An 8,244-nucleotide genomic window follows, 5' to 3' on the forward strand; every position below is an offset into this window, starting at 1 on the left:
AAACGCAGTAATCTCTATGTGCCAGAAAGGCAGATGTAACAATGTGAGGAGTCAGGCCAGAGGAGCAGGCAAAGAAGGTGGCATTGGGGGCCAAGACGTAGGAAGGATAGAGGGTGGCATTAACGTGGAGGGAGGAATTGGATATAACAAGAGTCTAATGGCAAACGGGTTCTAAATCATAGGGGGGGAGCATATTGGGCCCCAACAGGCAAAGTCCGGATCCCACCACCTGTCCCAGAGTCAACTGGTGCGTGGGCTCCACTTCCCAGCGGAGTTTGTTGGCGTCAGAGACGTTCAATGGAGAGCCGAGGACAGCAATGCCTTCGTAGAATGGCGGTTGAGAGGAGTAGCAGATCCAGCATTGGTCATAGGCGGGGCCGGTGATGGCGGCAGCAGAGGCGTTGACCATATCCAGGATGAGCTGAGAAGAGGGTGCTGGACCTGCAGGCAGAGTAGGATGGAAGAAGGATGTGGGTGGCGGGGACCCGGAAGGCGCCTGTGGGTAGGGACGGGGGGCAGGGGGGCGATGATGGTGAAGGGCGTTATTGGGGCCCAAAGAAATAGGGCGTGAGGTGGGGGCATTTTTAAGAAGGCGAAGGGAGAAGGTGAAGCCTTTATCATAGTTGAGGTGATATAGGCGAAGACCCCAGGACAAAGTATTGGACCAGGGATGCCGTTTGCCAGCAGAAGTGAATTGGATGGTGAGGAAATTACACGCACGGTTGCAATAGATAGAGGGTGTGCGGGGTGCTTGCTCGTCGGACCGTGATAAAGTCCCAGGAGGAGGAAGGTTTCCAATAGGTGTCGCCCGTGGTCTCGCAGCCCCAGGCAGCACAAAAAAATCGGGGCGATCGCCACAAGTGTGGGCAAGAGAGTGGTCATGTTGTTGCCTATGGCGGCCGCCAAGGCAAACATAGATGAGGTCGGAGAGAACTTCCTGGCGGTGGCGGCGTGTGGAGCAGCCAGAAGTAACGCTACGGCCAGGAACGTCATTGGGCGCGCGGCCGCCAGCGTAATCAGGGAGAGACCAGGAACTGCTGGGTGTTGGGAGGGCGCAGATGTCTACCCAGAGCTCGGGCCAGGGTGTAGTGGGAGACAATGTGGAGATGGAGTTGACAACATCGCCCGCTTCATAAAGGACTTGCCAAGTAAAAATAAAAAATCTGGTAGGAAACAGAGGAGGCACCCAAAAAAAAAGGGGGGGCTAAAAATCAGAAGGAGATGGGAAAAGGGGAGATAAGGGAGCAGGGGAGGTGGAAGCATGAGCCCCGTCATGGTGGACAGGGGAGTCGGGCGTCACGGTGTCCTGGACGGGGTCAGCGGGGTCGAGAACCGCAGCAGTCAGGTTGGCAGGACCTTGTGGGTTGTGGAGTCTGGGTCAGTACCAGGAGGATGAAGTTTACTCCAGATGAAGCCATAGCAGGACCAGGAGTACATAAGTAGGTGTTATCTGTTAAAATATAAGCATAGACTTTTCCTCCTACAAGGAGGTTTTCCACTATTTCTTTTTTGTGTGTTCTAATGCAAATAAGAATCAATTGTTTCTCAAGCCCTTTCTCATTTACAAAGTTGCAAGAACCAGATTCTTGGAAGAGTTAAGAAACTGAATTAGCAAGTCTTATCTGCTGGGCAAAAGTGTGATTAGAATTCACTGTTGGGGTTAGGGAGGATCTGCATATCCAGTCTGACTGGGGCAGAGCTGGGAATGCAGGGGGATGGGTAGATCCAGGGAAATCTTTAAAAACTCTCAACTGACATCTGAGATTAACTCCTTATAACCCTGAGCTAAGTAGCTTAAAAAAAATTTTTGTTATCAAAAAATCTCAGATCAAATAAAACACTGGTAGGACAAGTTTTGCAACCAATTTTAGAACTCTAAAAGACTCATGTTTTAACTAAATCATTACTCTTCGAACCTGTTTTTACTACAATTATTTCAGCTCACATTCTAATAATCCAATGCAGATGTATATGTACATAGACACAACAGCATAAGACCTTTAAACCATCAATTTTTATGAAACATGAGTAGACCTTCTTTGGCTTAAGTTCAACAGTTCTTGTACCTTAGTTGAAATCATGAGCTTTCTAACTTTATCAATTCCACAATACAAACATGCTTTCAAATACAGAAAGAGCCCTTTGGGTATTTATATATATATATATATATTTTTTTTTTTAACCAAACTTTGATAATAGTATAGAAAAAAAATTTGGACTATCAAATGTTTATAGAAACACAAGTAAACTTTGTTTATTTTGAGGGTTTCTGTACCTCTGTTGCTTGAAAAACAGCTAAATTCCTCATTAAAATTGGCTGAGGCTTATAAGATAAACCTTGCACTCTCTGAATTCTTATTTCACTTTTAGTTTTCTGGCTCTAGTTCTGTAGCTTTTTCTAGATAGTACAGATACTGGAATTCAAAAGAATTTCAACTGTTAATGACTATTAATGTTCTTCCAATAAGAAATTTAGATTGAGAATTTTGCTTTCTTTCTAGGCTCAACATTCTGATAAGAAATCTTTGTTTAAATCTGGTCTAACAGGTTCCAAAATCACATAGATCCTTTAAATTGCTGAACTGCATATCACTCTGATCTCTTGAGATGATCCTGCTTTCCACAGGCCTAATTTTTACTACTGATTTTCACTCTGGCTCCAGCACTCAAGTGTTCCATATAGAGAGACAGACAGGCAGACAGACAGACAGACAATAAGTTCACTAAAAACACCACACGTACATGTGCACACATCTGCAGTTGATCTATCGATCTGACCCTTCAGAAATGGCAGGGAGAAAACTGACAGACTGAGAAAGGAAGGAGCAGTCCCCAGGGCAAAGTTAAGCCCTGCCGGCCGATTGGGAACAGTGCTCCCCATTTCTCTGCCTGACCAGCCAGTTTCCTGCCTGTTAAAAATGGGTCAAGAAAGCGCTTTTGTTGATATAAGCCGGCAAAACCTTTTCAACATTGTAGAAACCTAAGGTGGTCAGATGCTAGCATTTTCTTTCTTGGTCAAGACTAGTTGTGAGGCAGGGAACTAGTATCTTCTTATCAGGTTTGGGGATAGGCTACCTTAGTGATATACCTTTTCATTCCTGATATTATTAAACACTTAACCACATGATCTTGCATTTTCCTGCCTTCTCTGCTGATAATAATAAGCAGAACTAAGAGAAAGATAATGAGATAAATACACACACACTAAAGGCATACGCACAAAGCACACTCCTGCACTCGCTCGGACCGGTCCTTCTTTCACACGGGTGCGCACCCCACTCACCACATTCACACTGAAATTCCTGAACCTGCCCTACGGGCGTCCACATTACCTTTGGTCTTATCCCCCTGACAGTGGGGTTGCTCCAATGTACATTGGGCTCTTTCTAATTAGAAGCTAGCAAACTAGAGGCAAAGCGGGGGTGATCATCAGGATGCAAGGGAATTGAGAAAAAGCAGTCTTTTAAATCGAGTACTGTCTTACACATTTCTGAAGGAATGACTGCTGGGGACGGCAGTCCAGGTTGAAGCACCCCAAAAAATGACCATGGTTTTATATACTGCTCATAGATCCTGTAGCAGTCACCAACTGCCATTTTTCTTTTGGTGTGTTCCAGGGAGAGGGGGTGAGTTCTTTGGGGGTGGGGTGCCGAGCTGTTCCTGCACCAACAACTTGGCAGCCTGTAATTTTTCAATGGGAAGGGGCCCTTGGTGTCAATTAGTAAAAGGTCCATTTGTGAGAGAATATCCTGGCCCCAGAGATTGGCAGGGAACCCAGGCAGAACATAAGGGCATACAGTCCCGGATTTGCCCTCCTTGGTGCGCCAATCAAGTGGGGACAAACTTAACTTAGGGTTTTGGGATTGGCCTGTACCCTGAAGGTGAATCAGCGAGGGGGTGAGGGGCCACTCTTTTGGCCAGTCTTTTTTGGCATTGATTGTTACATCTGCACCAGCGTCAATCAGACCCGAAAGCTCCTTCCCGTTGATTTCTAAAGTCATCATGCCCTTGTCCGGGGGCAGGGATTTGGGTTTCGGAGGGGAGGGATCAGAAGCAACAGTAGGAAGGTCCGAGAGGGATTGGGCGCGAGAGGCGGCATGGGAACAGTCCCTGGAGACCACCTCTAAACGGTCTTGGGCCGTGCTAATAATCTGGGCCAAACGAGGGTTGTTGTGGGCACTAGTGATAATGGATTTGAAGAGTGACCAGTATTGGAGCATAAATCTTTTGTCAGCCTCCGACCCTTTAGAAGCAAAAACTGAAGTGAGCTCGAAGCCTACCCGCTCCCAAGAAACACAATTGATCGTGGGACAAGTAACAACAAACCAGGGACAAATCTTGTAAACAAAAAGGAGGAACTTTAAAACATCCCTCTTCCTAACCTCGATATATCTATCACGCAATTCTTCCTGAATGCCTTTAATAAATTCAACTTCCTGGCTAAACCTGACTCCATCTTTAAGAGGGGTGAATGGGACGGCGGTGAAAAGGTACCTTAATAAACTAACCCAGCTCCGCGTCACCCTATGGGGCTTACCTGACGCCTTACAAGAGGGCTCTGGACTCATCGCCTCTGCCGTCCGATCGGGTGGTCTTTCTCACGAAACCACGCTGGGCGCCAGTTTGGCGTTTCCCCGGAGATCTCTCCAGCCCACGGAGAGACAACAGTGGAAAGCGCTCCTAATTGGGTGGGTTCTATGAGCGGTCCCGACCTGAAAATAAAACTGGTGAGGTTAGGAAGAAAGGGGCTCAAGACAACACTTGCTGATCAAGAGCGTCTTTATTACCAGCCATGCTGGTTTTATACCTTTCTTAGCAGGGGGTTGATACCTGAGTTGTCAATCATCAGGGAAGTGTCTTCTCAGACCAAATAAGGAAAAGTTCGGGGCGTTCTTTGGATGGCTACAATATTCTCTAAGAGTCTGTTGAGAAATAGTGGGGAGGGGAAGACAAGGGTTTATCTGGCAGGAACATCTGTCAGGAGGAATGTACAAGGCTTTTAGTGTAAAGGAAGGTATTCTACTCTGCAGGCCCTGGGGTCTCGTGGTTAATTGTCCTGGGCTACTTTTACTTCTTGAGTTTAGCTATTTCCTTTGTCACAAGGGCACCTGTACCTCAGGTTATGCAAATGCTCGTAATGGAATTTTCTGGTTTGTCCAGAGTAAAGGTTGCGGGGCCCTCTTTTGTTCAGGGTCCTGAACAGTCCCCAACAGTTCGTCGCTGCTGGGTGCCTTTGCCCAGGTGCACTTTTACTCATGCCGTGCTTATTGATGATGAACCAAAAATCAAAGTGTGGGCCACAAAGCATCTTTAGTCCTAATTTGTCTTGTGAAAACTAAGACTGAATAAAGCTTTATTTTAGTTGCTTTAGATTCACCTTTTACAAATAACACTTTTTACAAATCCAATATAATTGAATTTTGTCTGAGAAGAGCCCCCCCTTATTTGTGTGTGTGTGTGCGTGTGTGTGTGTGTGTGGTGTGTCACACACTTGGTTGCAGTACACCAAGTCATCCTTATGGCTGCAGGGGTCCTAATGCCAGCACCAGTGTTGAACCCAGGCCATGCTTTCAGTGCAAACTCTCCACCACGGAGCCACGTTCCCAGGCCCAGCCAGGGAGGTCAACTATTCCTGTCTTTGCTCAGGCGTGTCCCTTAGCTGCGCTTGGGGGATCATATGAAGTGCCACCTTCAAATTGCTGGCAAGGCCGTAACTCCTGACCTCTCTCTGGCCTCATCCAACTGTTTCAGCCAAGCGAAGGGCAAATGATGAGACATCAGTACCCATATTATTTTGTTGTTGGGGTGCTACACCAGCAGTGCTCAGGGCTAACTCTTGGTTCTGCACTCAGGGAACATGCCTGGTAGTACTTGGGACCATATGGGTTGCCAGGGATCGAACTTTAAGGTCAACCCGATTGCAAGGCAAGCACTTTAGCCACTATACTGGTTTTCCAGCGCCAGTACCCTTATTCTTAAACTGAGGTGCTCATCCTCAGAGGTCTCCCCTAAAATAGACTTGCCACTGATTAGTAATAGAGCATGTCAGTTCATCACCCTGACAGCTAGGTCCAGGAGGAAGTCAGAGCAGGAGCCCTTATAAGCAAGCCTCATTGTCCTTGTGCTATTAAGAACTGAAGTTGCAACATGGAAAAGACACAATCCAAGTTCTGCCTGTGCATGCCCTTCTCTGTACTGGACATGCCATGGCCACAGCCTGACAACCCTTTTTCTGAGGGGGCCACACATAGCGGTGCTCAGGGATCACTCCTGGTGGTGCCTGATGACTAAATAGGAAATTGAACTTGAATGCCAGAAATTGAACTTGAGATGGCTGTATGAAAGGCAAGTGCCCTGCCTGCTGTTCTCCCTGGTCCCAAGGGTTGCAACTCAGGAGCCAGAGAACAGTAGAGGCTTGACACACCTGATCCCTGAGTCCCCCTGACTGCTCCCCCCTATCTCCACCCACAGAGAGGAAAGGTACAGGGTGATCTTAGGCCCAACAGCCAGATTTTGAGGTTGCATTGGCAATTCTAAGTTTACAGACAGCGAAGGTGAAGACCCACCCTTCTCCTTCAGCAATCTCATGCCTGTTGAGACCAGTTCTGCCAGCCAGGGAATAAGGGAGCAGTCAGACCAGAGGCTGTACCTCAAGGGCTGTGTGTGTTTACTTGGGACCACACCCAACTGTGCTCAGCAGCTGCCCCTGGCAAGGTTCTCAGGGGCTGCCCTAGGCCCCAGCCTCAGCCAGATCCCCCCTCTGTTGGTGCCCTCTCATCACGCGTGCATGTCCCCAGAGGGCTGAGCTTGTCAGAGGAGGGGCAATGTCAGCAGGGCTGGTACTCCCTGGCAGCAGGGTCCTATCCCCTTCACCAGGTTGACTCAGCTCTGGCCTAAGCTGTTCTCGGGAAAAGGAAAGGGGGCCAGCGAGAAGAGGGGACTAAGGTGCTTGCTTTCCCCCCTGCCACCCAGTGTACCCCAAAAACCTAAGAAAAAAGGAGAATCCGCTGCCACAGGGCAGAAAGGATGAAGAGCACCTCTTAGCGCCGCCCCTGCCATCCCTTACTCAATATTTAACTGATGGAAAAGGTGTAACCTAATTTGTCAACTGGGAATGCCAATGAAAGCCCCAGGGAGGTCAGTTGAAGCGGATGGAGCACCCAGAGTCACGGAGGCAGCGAGCACCGGGATGGAGCATGCGCCAGCTGGCACAGGGGCTGCAAGTCACTGCCAGCGCCAAAAGCAAAGCGCTCCTGCCAGTCCATCCCCGTGGCTGTAACAAGTGAGCCCTGTGCTCGTCTGCCCCCGAGACTTGCACTCGGGTGTTCTGTATCGCAGCCCAAACAGAACAAATCCCGCTGCCCATCCTGCAGGTTATGAGAGGATCATGAAAAAGTGCTGCACTCGTGTAATGAGAAAAGGATTTTTTAAATTGTGGGGGGCGGTGGGTCACACAGCTGAGAAATGCTGAATTCAGACAAACCCTGTGCTTCTGTCAATAGAGCTGAGTCTGCCAAGCAGGGGTGGGGGTAGGGTGGGCAGATGAGGTGTCTGGGATGGGGGGTGACCAGAGCAATAGTATAATGGCAGGGTGCTTGCCTTGCACTTGACTGACCCAGGTTGATCCCTGACACCCCAAATGCTCCCCTGAGTCCTACCAGAAGTGATCCCTGAGCAGACTCAGGAGTAAGTCCTGAGCACACCCAAGTGTGGCCCTCCCAAAAAAAAAAGGTAAGGTCTAGATACAGTGGGGGTGGAATATTGGGGTACTGCTGATTGGGGTGCAGTACTAACTGCTACAAATCTCATTGCCTCAATAAAAAGAAAAATAGTATATATACACAGGGATAGATAGATAGATAGATAGATAGATAGATAGATAGATAGATAGATACTTGTAAAGATAAATATAGGAATGGTGCCACCCTAGGATAAGTGAGTTCATGGGGGTATTGGTTCCCAGTTCTCTGCCTTACCCCCCTCTCTGATCTTCCTAGACAGAACATGACCAAGTTTTGGGTTCCAAATGGCCCGGCTTCCTGGACGTGAAGGCAGCAGGCTGTGCCCCTGTGTTCCTGCTCTTTGTCCTTATGCTCTCATTGGACCCAAGGCTAATATTGACCTTGTCCACCACAAACAGGAAGTGGGGGAGGGATGGTCTCCAGGCCAAGATCTGGGTGGAGGGCCCCGCCATGGGCATCTGTAGGTTCAGGCGGGCACCCTCTAGATTCAGCAGTAGGCCCT

Source organism: Sorex araneus, chromosome 6 (genome assembly GCF_027595985.1).
Source record: "Sorex araneus isolate mSorAra2 chromosome 6, mSorAra2.pri, whole genome shotgun sequence".
Taxonomy (NCBI): domain Eukaryota; kingdom Metazoa; phylum Chordata; class Mammalia; order Eulipotyphla; family Soricidae; genus Sorex; species Sorex araneus.